At 38.6% G+C, this 16,149-nt stretch overlaps 1 protein-coding gene across 1 annotated transcript in view; it reads left to right on the top strand.

The window, feature by feature from the left end:
• Positions 1-10,448: 10,448 nt before the first annotated feature.
• Positions 10,449-16,149, top strand: part of LOC110573124 (arylamine N-acetyltransferase 1) — a 40,127-nt gene continuing 34,426 nt past the window's right edge. The window contains exon 1 of the mRNA XM_021681553.1: positions 10,449-10,511. The gene's annotated coding sequence lies outside the window, so the exon portion shown is untranslated. The remainder of the gene's footprint in view (positions 10,512-16,149) is intronic.

The following is a 16,149-nucleotide window of genomic DNA, read 5'->3' as shown; positions in this document are numbered from 1 at the left end:
GAAAGGAGAATACCTACCATTTGCATCGACATGGATGGAACTGGAGAATTATGCTAAGTGAAATAATTCAGTGAGAGAAACACAATTATCATATGGTTTCACTAAAATGCAACACATTTCTATACATTGATATTTATATCCTATGAATTTACTGAATTCATTGATCAGGTCTGGCAGTGGGTTTTTAGGCTTTTCTATATATAATATCATTTCATCCGCAAATAGTGAAAGTTTTACTTCTTCCTTACCAATTTGGATACCTTTTATTTCTTTTTGTTTGATTGCTATGGCTAGGACTTCCAGTACTATGTTGAATAAAGGTAGTGAGGGTGGATATCCTTGTCTTCTTCCTGAACTTAGGGAAGAAATTCTCAGTTTTTCTCCATTAAGTATGATGTTCACTGTGGGTTTTTCACTAAAGGCCTTTATTATGTTGAGGTGTACTCCCTCTAAACCTACTTCATTGAGGATTTTTATCAGGAGTGGATGTTGTACTTTGTCAAATGCTTTTTCTGCGTCTAAAGAAATGATCATATGGCTTTTATTCTTTCTTTTATTGATGTGATGTATCACATTCATTAATTTGCAAATATTGAACCACACTTACATCCCAAGAATAAATCCCACTTCATCTTTTTTTTTTTAAAGATTTTTTATTTATTTGAGAGAGAGAGAATGAGAGAGAGAGAGAGAGCACATGAGAGGGGGGAGGGTCAGAGGACGAAGCAGACTCCCTGCCGAGCAGGGAGCCCGATGCGGGACTCGATCCAGGGACTCCAGGATCATGACCTGAGCCGAAGGCAGTCGCTTAACCAACTGAGCCACCCAGGCGCCCAATCCCACTTCATCTTGGTGAATGATTTTTTTAATGTATCGTGGGATCTGAGTTGCTAGTATTTTATTGAGGATTTTTGCATCTACATTAAAAGATACTGCATTTTAGTTCTCTTTTTCTTGTGGTGTCTTTATATGGTTTTGGTATAAGGGTAATACTGGCCTCATAACAGAAATTTGGAAGTTTTCTTCCAATTTTGGGGGGAATAATTTGAGAAGAAAATGTATCTACTCTGTTTTCAATGTTTGGTAGAATTCACCTGCGAAACTATCTCATCCAGGACTTTTGTTTGTTAGTTTTTTTTTTTAATACTGATTTCATTCCATTGCTAGTAATAGGTCTGTTCAAATTTTCTGTTTCTTCCTGCTTCAGTTTTTGTAGATTATATGTTTCTAGGAATTTATCCATTTTTTTCTAGGTTGTCTAATTTGTTGGCATATAATTTTTCATAATATTCTCTTACAATTTTTTTTTTTTGTATTTCTGTGGTGTTTGTTGTCATTTCTCCTCTTTCATCTATTTTTATTGATTTTGGGAGGGGTCTTCTCTGCCTCTTGAATGTGAATGCTTATTTCCTTCCCCAGATTAGGGAAGTTCTCAGCCATGATTTGCTCAAATATACCTTCTAGCCCTCTCTCCACCCCCTCTTTGATCCCAATGATCCTGATATTCTTTCTTTTTAATGCATCAATGAATTCTCTAAGCTTCTCTTCATGTGCTATGAGTTGTTTTTCCCTCTTTTTTTTCAATTTCCTTTCTTTCCATCAGCCTGGCCTCTAGATCACTTATTCTCTCTTCTGCCTCATTGACCCTAGCTGTTAGAGTATCCAGTTTAGACTGCATCTCATTTATAACATTTTTAAGTTCAGCCTGATTGGATCTCATTTCTGCCCTTGGAGATTCTATATTGTCACTTATGCTTTTTTCAAGCCTGGTTATTAACTTTATGATTGCTCTCCTGAATTATACTTCTGACATCTTACTTATATCTTGCCTCTGTTTTTTTTTCTTTTTTTTTTTTTTGAGGTCTTCCTTCTAGACATTTTAGTCAGAGAACACTGTGTGTTCGATGAACAGAGTCCGAAATATAAACCATGACCCAAGCGAGATGCACTTTAGAAAAATCTGGAGTGGTCAGAAACCCTAACTTTCTTGACATCCACTTACATGATCAATGTTTCTCCTTCCCCTCACTTTCAATCTGCAGGTTTTTTTTAGGTCTGAAATAAGATTCTTGTAGGCAGCATATAGAAAGGTCCTGGTTGGGGGAGGAGCAAGATGGCAGAGGGGTAGGAGACCTAAATTTTATCTGGTCCCAAGAATTCAGCTAGATAGTTATCAAACCATTCTGAACACCTACAAACTCAACAGGAGATCGAAGAAAAGAATAGCAGCAATTCTATGAACAGAAACACAGCCACTTTCTGGAAGATAGGATGTGCAGAGAAGTGAATCCGAGGTGATATTTGGGAAGATAGACTGCGGGGGGAGGGAGCCTCCATCAGCTGGCTACCAGCAAGTGATGGAGCAGTGGAGCAGAAATCAGAACTTTTAGAAGTCTGCTCTGCTGAGGGACATTGCTCCAGTGGCTAAGTAGGGGGTGGAACTCTCGCTGGGACAGTGTGGTCTCAGGACCCTTGGGGTCACAGAAAGACGGGAGGTGCTTGAGTGTGGCTGAGCTCCCAGGTATCAGAGCAGACAAGATGGCTGCAAAGACAGAGCCGAGGAGTGGGCTCTCAGCTTGGGGTTGCCATAAATGATGATCCATGGCACAGTCAGGCCACTGCTCTTCAAGCAGGGACCCAACAAGTGGCAGATCTGGGAAGATTCCCCTTCCTCCCCCAGGAGGAGGGGCATGGGAGCACACCACAGCAATCTGTTGGGTTTGGAGGCTCCAAACGGGGTCGTGTGCCAGGGATAGAAATGCTCGGTCACATGCCAGGTGAACACAGAGTGCTGCCAGAGACCAGGGAGACAGGAGTGATTGACTACTTTCCCCTGAGGGCTCACTGAGGAGTGGGACACTGAGTTCTTGGCTCCTCTAGGGCCAAAGATTGGGAGGCAGCAATTTCAGTCTCGTCCTCTAAACGTATATGGAAAGTGTTCAGGGAACAAAAGCTACTGAGAGAAAACCCAAACAGATTACTTAGCCTGGCCCCTGGCAAGGGCAGGGCAATTCCGCCTTAGGCAAAGACATTTGAGAACCACAGCAACAGGCTGGTGGGCCCCCAGAAGATCAGCAAGAACATCCAGTCAAGACCAAGTTTACCAATCAATGAGAACTGCAAAACTCCAGCATTAGGGGAATACAGCACATAGAATTCATGGCTTTTTTCACATGATTCTTTAGTCTTTCAAAGTTAATTTTTTAAATTTTCTTTCTTTCTTTTTCAATTTTTGTTGAATTTTTCTTCTTTCCTTTTTCAACCAACATCTTATCAATTCCTTTTTTAAAAACTTTTTTAATTCTCATTTTTACACTCACATTCTATCCCTTCATTGTACTTAACCTTATTTTGTGTGTGTATATATATGTTTTCCTTTATTAAAACTTTGGGAAACAGTTTCTTCTAACAGACGAAAATACACCCTAAATCTAGTGTATGGCTTTGTTCTAGCCTCCCGCCTGATCATATTCTCTCCTTTTTAAAAAAAATTTTTCTTGTTCTTTTTTCAACCAACTTCTTATCAATTCCTTTTTTAAAATCTTTTTTAATTTTCATCTTTACAGTCATATTCTATCCCTTCATCCTATTTACCCTTATTTTTGTATATACATAAGTTTTCCTTTCTTTAAAATCTTGGGAGGCAGTTTCTCCCAACAGACCAAAATACACCCAAAATCTAGTGTGTGGCTCTGATTCACCAGCCTGATCATATTAATCTTTTTTTCCGGTTTTTACTTTTTTTCCTTTCTTTTCCCTGGTTTTGGGTCTCTTCTGATGTGTTTAGTGTATATTTTTCTGGGGTCGTTGCTACCCTTTTAACATTTTGTCCTCTCATCTATTCTTCTCTGGACAAAATGACAAAATGGAAAAACTCACCTCAAAAAAAAAAAAAAAGAACAAGAGGCGGTACCAACTGCCAGGGACCTAATCAATAGGAACATTAGTAATATGTCAGAACTAGAGTTCAGAATGACGATTATAAAGATACTAGCTGGGCTTGAAAAAAGCATAGAAGATACTAGAGAATCCCTTTCTAGAGAAATAAAAGAACTAAAATCTAACCAAGTTGAAATAAAAAAAGGTGCAATAAAATATGGAGGCTCTAACTGCCAGAATAAATTAAGAAGAAGAGAGAATTAGTGAGTTAGAAGACCAAATGATGGAGAATAAAGCAGCTGAGAAAAAGGGAGCTAAATAACTACTGGATCACAAGGGGAGAATTCAAGAGATAAGTGATACCATAAGATGAAACACTATTAGAATATTTGGGATCCCAGAAGAAGAAGAAAGAGAGAGAGGGGCAGAAGGTATATTGGAGCAAACTATAGCAGAGAACTTCCCTAATTTGGGGAAGGAAACAGGCATCAAAATCCTGGAGGCAGAGAGAATCCCCTTCAAAATCAATAAAAATAGGTCAACAACAATAACAAAAAATACGTCAACACCCCGACATCTAATAGTAAAATTTACAAGTCTCAGAGACAAAGAAAAAAACCTGAAAGCAGCTCAGGACAAGAGGTCTGTAACCTACAATGGTAGAAACATTAGATTGGCAACAGACCTATCCACAGAGATCTGGCAGGCCAGAAACGACTGGCATGATATATTCAGAGCACTAAAAGAGAACAATATGCAGCTAAGAATACTATATCCAGCTAGGCTGTCACTGAAAATAGAAGGAGAGAGAAAAAGCTTCCAGGACAAACAGAAACTAAAAGAATTTGTGAACACCAAACCAGCCCTACAAGAAATATTGAAAAGGGTCCTCTAGGCAAAGAGACAGCTTAAAAGTAACATAGACCAGACTGGAACACAGACAATATACAGTAACAGTCACCTTACAGACAATACAATGGCACTAAATTCATATCTTTCAATAGTTATGCTGAATGTAAATGGGCTAAATGCCCCAATCAAAAGACACAGAGTATCAGATTGGATAAAAAACAAGACCCATCAATACACAGTCTGCAAGAGGGTCATTTTAGACCGAAAGACACCTCCAGATTGAAAATGAGGGAGTGGAAAACAATTTACCATGCTAATGGACACCAAAAGAAAGCTGGGGTGGCAATCCTTATATCAGACAAATTAGATTTTAAACCAAAGACTATAATAAGATATGAAGAAGGGCATTATATCATACTTCAAGGGTCTATCCAACAAGAAGATCTAACAATTGTAAATATCTATGCCCCTAACATGGGAGCAGCCAATCATATGAGCAAATTAATAACAAAAACAAAGAAACACATTGACAACAATACAGTAATAGTGGGGGACTTTAACATCTCCCTCACTGAATGGACAGAGCATCTCAGCAAAAGATCAAAAAGGAAATAAAGGCTTTAAATGACACACGGGGACAGATGGACTTCACAGATATTTTCAGAACATTCCATCCCAAAGCAACAGAACACACATTCTTCTCTAGTGCCCATGGAACATTCTCCAGAATAGATCACATCCTGAGTCACAAATCAGATCTCAACTGGTACCAAAAGATTGGGATCATTCCCTGCCTATTTTCAGACCACACTGCTTTGAAACTAGAACTCAATCACAAGAGGAAACTTAGAAAGAATTCAAATACATGGAGGCTAAAGAGCATCCTACTAAAGAATGAATGGGTCAACCAGGAAATTAAAGAAGAATTTAAAAAATCATGGAAACAAATGAAAATGAAAACACAACTGTTCAAAATCTTTGGGATGCAGCAAAGGCAGTCCTAAGAGGAAAGTATATAGCAATACAAGCCTTTCTCAAGAAACAAGAAAGGTCTCATATACACAACCCAACCCTACACCTAAAGGAGCTGGAGAAAGAACAGCAAATAAAGCCTAAACCCAGCAGGAGAAGAGAAATAATAAAGATCAGAGCAGAAATCAATGAAATAGAAATCAAAAGAACAGTTGAACAGATCAACAAAACTAGGAGCTGGCTCTTTGAAAGAATTAATAAGATTGATAAACCCCTGGACATAACAAAAAGAAAAGAGAAAGGACCCAAACTAATAAAATCATGAATGAAAGGGGAGAGATCACAACCAACACCAGAGAAATACAAACAATTATAAGAACATATTATGAGCGACTATATGCCAGCAAATTAGACAATCTGGAAGAAATGGATGCATTCCTAGAGACGTATAAACTACGAAAACTGAACTAGGAAGAAATAGAAAACCTGAACAGACACATAACCAGTAAGGAAATTGAAGCAGTCATCAAAAATCTCCCAACAAACAAGAGCCAAGGGCCAGATGGCTTCCCGGGAGAATTCTACCAAACATTTAAAGAAGAACTAATACATATTCTTCTGAAACTGTTCCAAAAAAATAGAAATGGAAGGAAAACTTCCAAACTCGTTTTATGAGGCCACCATTACCATGATCCCAAAACCAAGGACCCCATCAAAAAGGAGAATCACAGACCAATATCCCTGATGAACATGGATGCAAAAATTCTCACCAAAATACTAGCCAATAGGATCCAACAGTACATTAAAAGGATTATTCACCACAACCAAGTGGGTTGTAGTCCTGGGCTGCAAGGTTGGTTCAACATCCGCAAATCAATCAATGTGATACAATACATTAATAAAAGAAAGAACAAGAACCATATGTTACTCTTCAATAGATGCAGAAAAAGCATTTGACAAAGTACAGCATCCTTTCTTGATTAAAACTCTTCAGAGTGTAGGGATAGAGAGTACATACCTCAATATCTAAAAGCCATCTATAAAAAACCCACAGAGAATATCATTCTCAAGGGGGAAAAACTGAGAGCTTTCCCCCTAAGGTCAGAAACATGGCAGGGATGACCACTATCACCACTGCTATTTGACATAGTACTAGAAGTCCTAGCCTCAGCAATCAGACAACAAAAAGAAATCAAAGGCATCTGAATCAGCAAAGAAGTCAAACTCTCACTCTTTGCAGATGACATGATACTTTATGTGGAAAACCCAAAAGACTCCACCCCAAAACTGCTAGAACTCATACAGGAATTCAGTCAAGTGGCAGGATATAAAATCAATGCACAGAAATCAGAGTCATTTCTACACACCAAAACAAGACAGAAGAAAGAGAAATTAAGGATTCGATCCCATTTACAAAACATAAGATACCTAGGAATAAATCTAACCAAAGAGGCAAAGAATCTGTACTCAGAAAACTATAGAATACTCATGAAAGAAATTGAAGAAGACACAAAGAATAGAAAAACGTTCCATGCTCATACATTGGAAAAATCAATATTATGAAGATATCAATGCTACCTAGAGCAATCTACACATTTAATGCAATCCCCATCAAAATACCATCCACTTTTTTCAAAGAAATGGAACAATTAATCCTAAAATTTGTATGGAAGCAGAAAAGACCCCGAGTAGCCAGAGGAATATTGAAAAAGAAAAGCAAAGCTGATGGCATCACGAGTCCAGACTTCAAGCTCTATTACAAAGCTGTAATCAAGACAGTATGGTACTGGCACAAAAACAGACACGTAAATCAAAGGAACAGAATAGAAAGCCCAGAGATGGATCCTCAACTCTAAGGTCAACTAATCTTCAACAAAGCAGGAAAGAATATCCAGTGGAAAAGACAGTCCCTTCAACAAATGGTGTTGAGAAAATTGGACAGTCACATGCAGAAGAATGAAACTGGACCATTTCCTTATACCACACACAAAAATAGACGCAAAATGGATGAAAGACCTATCAAAATCCTAAAGGAGAACACAGGCAGCAACCTCTTCAACCTCAGCTCCAAAAACTTCTTCCTAGAAATGTCACCAAAGGCAAGGGAAGCAAGGGCAAAAATGAACTATTGGGACTTCATCAACATAAAAAGCTTTTGCAAAGCAAAGGAAACAGTCAACAAAACCAAAAGACAGCTGACAGAATGGGAGAAGATATTTGCAAATGACATATCAGATAAAGGGCTAGTATCCAAAATCTATAAAGAACTTATCAAACTCAACACCCAAAGAACAAAGAATCCAGTCAAGAAATGGGCAGAAGACATGAACAGACATTTTTCCAAAGAAGACATCCAAATGGCCAACAGACACAGGAAAAAGTGCTCAACATTGCTCGGCATCAGGGAAATCCAAATCCAAACCTCAATGAGATACCACCTCACACCAGTCAGAATGGCTAAAATTAACAAGTCAGGAAACGACAGATGTTGGCGGGGATGCGGAGAAAGGGGAACCCTCCTACACTGTTGGTGGGAATGCAAGCTGGTGCAGCCACTCTGGAAAACAGTATGGAGGTTCCTCAAAAAGTTGAAAATAGAGCTACCATACGATCCAGCAATTGCACTACTGGGTATTTACCCCAAAGATACAAAAGTAGGGATCCGAAGGGGTACGTGCACCCCGATGTTTATAGCAGCAATGTCCACAATAGCCAAACTGTGGAAAGAGCCAAGATGTCCATCGACAGATGAATGGATAAAGAAGAGGTGGTATATATATACAATGGAATAATATGCAGCCATCAAAAGAATGAGATCTTGCCATTTGCAACAGCATGGATGGAACTAGAGGGTGTTATGCTGAGCGAAATAAGTCAATCAGAGAAAGATATGTATCATATGACTTCACTGATATGAGGAATTCTTAATCTCAGGAAACAAACTGAGGGTTGCTGGAGTGGGGTGGGTGGGAGGGATGGGGTGGCTAGGTGATAGACACTGGGGAGGGTGTGTGCTATGGTTAGCGCTGTGAATTGTGCAAGACTGTTGAATCACAGATCTGTACCTCTGAAACAAATAATGCAATATATGTTAAGAAAAAAAGAAAAAAGAAGATAGCACGGGGGGAAGAATGAAGGGGGGAAATCGGAGGGGGAGATGAATCATGAGAGACGATGGACTCTGAAAAACAAACTGAGGGTTCTGGAGGGTTAGCCTGGTGATGGGTGTTAAAGAGGGCAAGTTCTGCATGGAGCACTGGGTGTTATGCACAAACAATGAATCATGGAACACTACATCAAAAAGTAATGATGTAATATATGATGATTAACATAACAATAAAATTTAAAAAAAATTAAAACACTAAGCTATCACCTTAGTCATATAAGTTCAGTAGACATTTGGATATTGCTAACATAAAGTGTCAATCAGGATATGAAGAAAATGGGAATTTTCCTACCCAAGAGGACAATAATGATCAGTGAAATTAAGTATAAGTATGTCCTATCCCCAGAACACTCCATTCCTAATCTATATCCAAGCAAAGTTCTCATGTCTACCTACAGGGCACATTAGAAAGTACTCATCACAGTGGTGTTTATAGTAACCAGGAATTAGAGGCAACTCAATTGTCCTTCACAAGTGGGACTGACAAGCTAAATGGTCTTAGGTTGGTTTCCTCTAAAACCAGATCCTGAAATAAGGATTTGCATTCAAGTAGATTATTTGGGAGATGATTTAAGGAAGCACCAGTGTGGGAGGGGGAAAGTGAGGCAGAGGCAGTGTGAGAATAAATAAAGGGTACATTATGGCAGGTTACTTCTGTGGACAAAGAGAGCTTAATCCCACAGGAAAACCCTGAAAGGCAGTGTTATCTATGCCCCTGAGTAATCTTACCCAAGTGGGTAGAACACAGGGGTATTTATCCTCCAGTTCCCATCAGGCTGGCTGAGTGGTGGTCCCAGGTACATTAAATTACACCCATCTAGGTCCATCTAGCCTGCACAGCACAGGCCAAGAGAAAACCTTCAGGTAGAGTCCCAAGTTTGTGCAGCAGGACACCAGAGGCATGAACTAGAAAAATTAGTACCAAAGGGAGAGCACAAAGCAACAATTGTGTCATGCAGACAGATTTTAAGAGATAGGTAGAGGGAAATGCATAAGAAACAGGAAGAGTTATAGACCAATATCATCAATGTAAATTTAAAACACAAGCAGAAACCAAACCATATTACATATATCACATTCATACCACATATGTGGACACATTTCAGAAACACTACACAGTGCCTTGAGGTGCAGTGATGAATAGGACTGAAAGATGGGGGATGAAAAAAAGAAATATAGAAACTGAGGGGCCTCACAGGACTTGATGAAGAAAGGGTGTCATAAACTGAGGAGAATGATTTAAAACATCTATCTTCTGCCTCCTCTAGGTTAAAAGATCTGCTTTTTCTGGACCCCATAAAAACTCTCACCTCCCACATTACACATAGGACATCTGGTTTTGGGCTCCATAAAGAGCAGGAACTGTGTCAAACACAACATTATACCCCTCACAGCCTGTGGCCAACGCTCATCAGATAATACAGCTCTCCACTCTTTTTCAATAAATAGACTTGAAGAAGAGGCACACAAGCACAATATAAGGCCCCAAAACTACATTTCCCAGAGATCTCTGGGTGATTTTAACTCAACTCTAGGGGGTGGAGCAGTTTGGAAAGACAGGAAGGGCACTTCTTGTACTGGTGCTGGAAGTGGGAGGACTGCTGTCAGCCTGGTTCCTGGTTGTGAGGCCTAGTGGACCTCGGTAAGTGACTTGTTTATGCTTTAAAATTGGGGCTTAATCCTATCTTAAATGTGTATCCAGAGGACTAGATACTGTACTCACTTGAATTTCAGGTCCTATGGTGGTTCAGAAAGTTTGGTTAACACATACTTTGAATCCTTATGCTGTAACTACTATACAGCATATAAGAAACGGGCCCTTGATTCAAACTGCCTGGGTTATAGGGGTTATAGTCACAGCCACATCGAATCCTAGCTGTGAGGACTTGGGTAGGTCACTCTGCATCTCTAAAAGTCAGGTTGTCCATCAGTAAAATGGATGTAATAAGAGAGCTTACTTAAAGGGTTGTTGTGTGGATTAAAGAAGTGTATAAAAGCTGATGTGTATAATGACTGTTTCAGGGATTTCCCTCTTGGATAATTGAAACAGTGATGTCCACCTCCTCTGTCCCCAACATGCTGTGTCCCAAAGGGCTCAGTTAGCCCTATAGGCAGCAAGTTTATATTTCCTGCTCCTCCTGCATTAACTGGTCAGAAATACTCTAATAATCCCAAATGTCCAGGGAGGCTAAGTTGCACTGTCTGCAGTGTTTAAGGGAATTCCTGAAGCAAGTTCCATCATGTTGGAAAGAGGCTTAGTGGGGAGAGTCCCAGGAGCCATAAGGACAAGAATCAACTCCTTCACTGTTGGCACCGAGCAGCAAGGTACAGAATTCCATAGGAGAGAGGAAGCTGCTGAAGCAGACAGCCCCAGGAGCAATGGGCCCGATGGGCTCTCCACTCTGGACATTGCTCCCAGGCTTTGGCATGATTCCCACAACATGCCTGTTGGCTCTTTTTAAATAAACTGCTCTCACCCTTCCCCAGGGCCCTCATTTTAGTTTCTCAATCACAAAACAGCTGACCCCACCCCTCTCTCACTCCAGAGGAAATTAAACTGTCGACTATTTAGCTGCATCCTGTCCAGAGACTTATTTTGTTTGTCCTTTATAGGTTTAATAAGTTCAGATCCAACTTTAAAAATAGGCAGATTTTACCTTCAAGTCCGAATTTCTCCTGCTGAGGAGGGCAAAAGCAAAACAAAACAAAACTCTCAGAACTTTCTGCTTCCTGGGGCTCATTCTAACTGTCTTTAACTGTACCAACTGTTTTTCCTGGATGGGGCTTTTCAGTGACAGTTCAAGGATGGTATGTGGGCATGGCTTGCCTGGCAACTTCTCCTTTTCCATCTGGAACATTACTGTGCTGGCCACTTGCCCCTGAGAGTGGGCTGGGCTGTAGTGTCCTTGTGGTGGGCCTCAGAGCCAAAGCTGAATGGATAGGATGGGAAAGGAAAGGAAGGGAGAGGAAAAGAAAAGAAAAGCACATAGGAAGAAAAGTCATTCAAGAGCACTACTTAAAATTCTTCTATTCAACTTGGCAATTCTATTCCTAGGTACATACTCCCCAAAACTGAAAGCAGATACTGAAAAATGTACTTGAACGCAAGTACATAGCTGCACTATTCACAATAGCTAAAGGTGGAAACAAGCCAAATGCTCATCAAGGAATGAAGAGATAAACAAAAATAGTATATTCATGCTATGGAATATTACTAATTCATAAAAAGGAATGAAGTGTTTTGTTTAAGCAACAAACTTATTTCTTACAGTTCTGGACTCTGGGAAGTCCACTTCCAAGGCGTACAGTTTATGTGTCTGTTGATGTCCCAGTTCCTGTTGTGCAGAGGGCTGATTTCTTCTTCTGTCTTCCAAGGTAGAGATGAGGGAGAAAGCAAAGTCTCTTGTGTCTCTTATTCTATTTTTTGTGGGCGTGTCTCTTCTTCTAAAGGCACTAATCCCATTCATGAGGCTTTCAGTTTCCAAACCTAATTATCTTCCATGACCCCCCCTACTTCCTAAGGCCATCACATTGGAGGTGAGGATATCAATACATGAATTTTGTAGGGGTACAAACATTCAGTCCACAACAAAACTATTATAGTTCTTTTCTGTATATTAAACTATTTTTAGTCCTGCCTACAACTCAGTAAACTATCATCCTCATCATTCTAATTTACAGGGGAATAATCTGAGGCACAGAGTGGCAAGAGTTTTTGTCTGAGATTATGTAGCTAATAGGGGAAAGAGTGAGAATTCTGTCTCTGGACAGTAATTTTCAACTTTGATTGCACTTTGAATTTACCTGGAGACTTTTCATTTAATTTTTATTTTCTTTTTTACTAAAGTAAATTGACATACAATTTTATATTAGTTTCAGGTGTACAACATAGTGATTCAATATTTATATATACATTGTGAAATGATCACCAAGATAAATCTAGCTGCCATATGTCACCATACAAAATTGTTACATATTATTAACTATATTCCCTATACTTTACATTGTATTCCCATGTCTTATTTATTTTGTAACTGAAAGTTGGTACCTTTTAATCCCCTTCTTCTATTTAGCCCATCGCCCCATGCCCCTCCTCTCTGACAATCATCAGATTATCTTTGTATCTATGAGTCTATTTCTGTTTTGTTTGTTTTGTTTTTTATATACACATTTAAGTGAAATTATACAGAATTTTCTTTCCCTGTCTGGCTTATTTCACTTAGGGTAATACTCTCTAGGTCCATCCATGTTGTCACAAATGGGAAGATTTTATTTTTTTTCTTATGGCTTAGTGATATTCCATTGTAAATATTTACATTTACTTGATCCTTTCTTCTATTAATGGACAGTTAGATTGCTTCTATATCTTGGCTATTATAAATAATTCTGCAATTAACTTCAATAATTTTTGAATTTGTGTTTTCATTTTCTTCATATAAATACCCAGAAATGGAATTGCTGGATTGCATGGCAGTTTTATTATTAATTTTTTGAGTACTATCTTCCATAATGGATGTGCCAATTACATTCCCACCAACAGTGATCAAGGGTCTCTATGCTCCACATCCTAACCTACACTTGCTTTTTTTTTTAAGTAAACTCTATGCCCAATGGGGCTTGAACTCATGACCCCAAGATCAAGAGTCTCATGTTCTACTGACTGAGCTAGCCATGTGCCCCAGCACTTACTATTTCTTGTCTTTTTTGATACTAGCCATTCTGACTGGTGTGAGGTGATATCTTATTGTGGTTTTGATTTGTATTTCCCTGATGATTAGTGATGTTAAGCATCTTTTCATGTGTCTGTTGGCTATCTTTATGTCTTCTTTGGAAACATGTCTATTCCAGTCCTCTGCCTGTTTTTTAACTGGATTGTTTTTTCATTTGTTTTTGATGATGAGCTTGTGAGTTCTTATATATTTTGTATACTAACCCCTATCAGTAACTGATGTCCAAGAGCTGACTGAATTGCCATAGATTTATGTATATTAATTTTGTATCCTACAAGCTTACTGAATTCATTCATTAGTTCTAATAGGTTTTTTTTTGGTAGAGTTGGTAGAGTTTTCTTTTTTTTTTTATTATATTATGTTAGTCACCATACAGTACATCATTAGTTTTTGATGTAGTGTTCTATGATTTATTGTTTGCATGTAACACCCAGTGCTCCATGCAATACATGCCCTCCTTAATACCCATCACTGGGCTAACTCATCCCCCTATCCCCCTCCCTTCTAAAACCCTGTTTGTTTTCCGGAGTCCATAGTCTCTCATGGTTCATCTCCCCCTCTGATCCCCCCTTCATTTTTCCCTTCCTTCTCCTACTGTCCTCCATGCTATTCCTTATGTTCCACAGATAAGTGAAACCTTATGGTAATTGACTTTCTCTGCTTGACTTATTTCACTTAGCATAATCTCCCCCAGTTCCATCCATGTTGATGCAAAAGTTGGGTATTCATCCTTTCTGATGGCTGAGTAATATTCCATTGTATATATGGACCACATCTTCTTTATCCATTTCATCTGTTGAAGGGCATCTTGGCTCCTTCCACAGTTTGGGTCTTGAAGACATTGCTGCTATGAACATTGGGGTGCATATAGCCCTTCTTTTCACTACATCTGTGTCTTTGGAGTAAATACCCAGTAGTGCAATTACTGCGTCATAGGGTAGCTCTATTTTTAACTTTTAGAAACCTCCATACTTTTTTCCAAAGTGGCTGTACCAGCTTGCATTCCCACCAACAGTGTAAGGGGGTTCCCCTTTCTCCACAACCTCTCCAACATTTGTTGTTTCTTGCCTTGTCAATTTTTGCCATTCTAACTGGTGTATGGTGGTATCTCAATGTGGTTTTGATTTGAATATCCCTGATGGCTAATGATGAACATTTTTTCATGTGTCTGTTCGCTATATAAATATGTTTTCTGCAAATAGTGACAGTTTTACTTGTTATTTCCACTTACATTTTTTAAAATTTATTTTTTGGGGCGCCTGGGTGGCTCAGATGGTTAAGCGTCTGCCTTCGGCTCAGGTCATGATCCCGGAGTCCTGGGATCGAGTCCCGCATCGGGCTCCCCGCTCTGCGGGAAGTCTGCTTCTCCCTCTGCCTCTCTCTCTCATGAATAAGTAAATAAAATCTTTAAAAAAAATAAATAAAATTTATTTTTCTTCTCTGATGCTATGGCTAGAACTTCCAATACTATGTTGGATAAAAGTGGCAATAGTGGGCATCCTTGTCTTATTCCTGATCTTAGAGGAAAAGCTTTCATCTTTTCCCTGTTGAGTCTGATGTTAGCTGTTGCTTTGTCATATATGTCCTTTAATATGTTGAGCTATGTTCCTTCTATACTCACATTGTTGAGAGTTCTTATCATAAATAATAGTTGAATTTTATCAAATGCTTTTTTCTGCATCTATTCAGATGAAAACATGGTTTTTATCCTTTTTGGTTAATATGGTGTATTACTGTGATTCATTTGTGAATGCTGAGCAATCCTTGCATCTCTGCAATAAATCCCACTTGAACATGGTGATGATCCTTTTAATGTATCATTGAATTTGGTTTGCTAATAGTTTTTGGGGATTTTTGCATTTGTGTTCATCAGGAATACTGGCCTATAATTTTCCTTTTTTTGTGGCGTCTTTCCCTGGTTTTGGGATCAGGGTAATATTGATCTCCTTTAATGGTTTTGGAAGCATTCCTCTTCATTTTTTTGGAATATTTTCACCAGGATAGGTATTAACTCTTTATTGTTTATTATTTTTTTGCAAAAATTGTCTATAATTGTGGGGAACAGAATCAATAAACAAAGATATTATTAATTTCTCTTGACTAAAATAAAACAGACAAAAAACATTAATCATAATTTAAAAGATCTCATTGTATTTCATAAAAAGAAATAAAATCAGTAAAAATAAGCTTTCCTAGATAAAACCAACTAAAGATTAATAAAATTATTTTCAAGAGAAATATTTTTGTGAACATGCTTACTCACAGGAAATTTAGAGTCTCACCTCCAGTCCTACATCAAAACAAATTTCTTTTTTTTTTTTTGGCATTAATTTTTTTATTAAGTTCAATTAGCCAACATACAGTTCATCATAATTTTTTGATGTAATGTTCAGTGCTTCATTAGTTGCACATAACACTCCGTGTTCATCATGTCATGTGACCTCTTTAATACCCATCACCTGGTTACCCCATCCACCCACTACCCTCCCTTCTGCAACCCTCTTTAAATATTTGGTAGAATTTATCTTTGAAGCCATCTGGGCCTGGGCT

Source organism: Neomonachus schauinslandi, chromosome 2 (assembly GCF_002201575.2).
Source record: "Neomonachus schauinslandi chromosome 2, ASM220157v2, whole genome shotgun sequence".
Taxonomy (NCBI): Eukaryota; Metazoa; Chordata; class Mammalia; order Carnivora; family Phocidae; genus Neomonachus; species Neomonachus schauinslandi.
The sequence above is the reverse complement of the archived record's forward strand: the minus strand, read 5'-3'. Positions and strand labels throughout refer to the sequence as shown.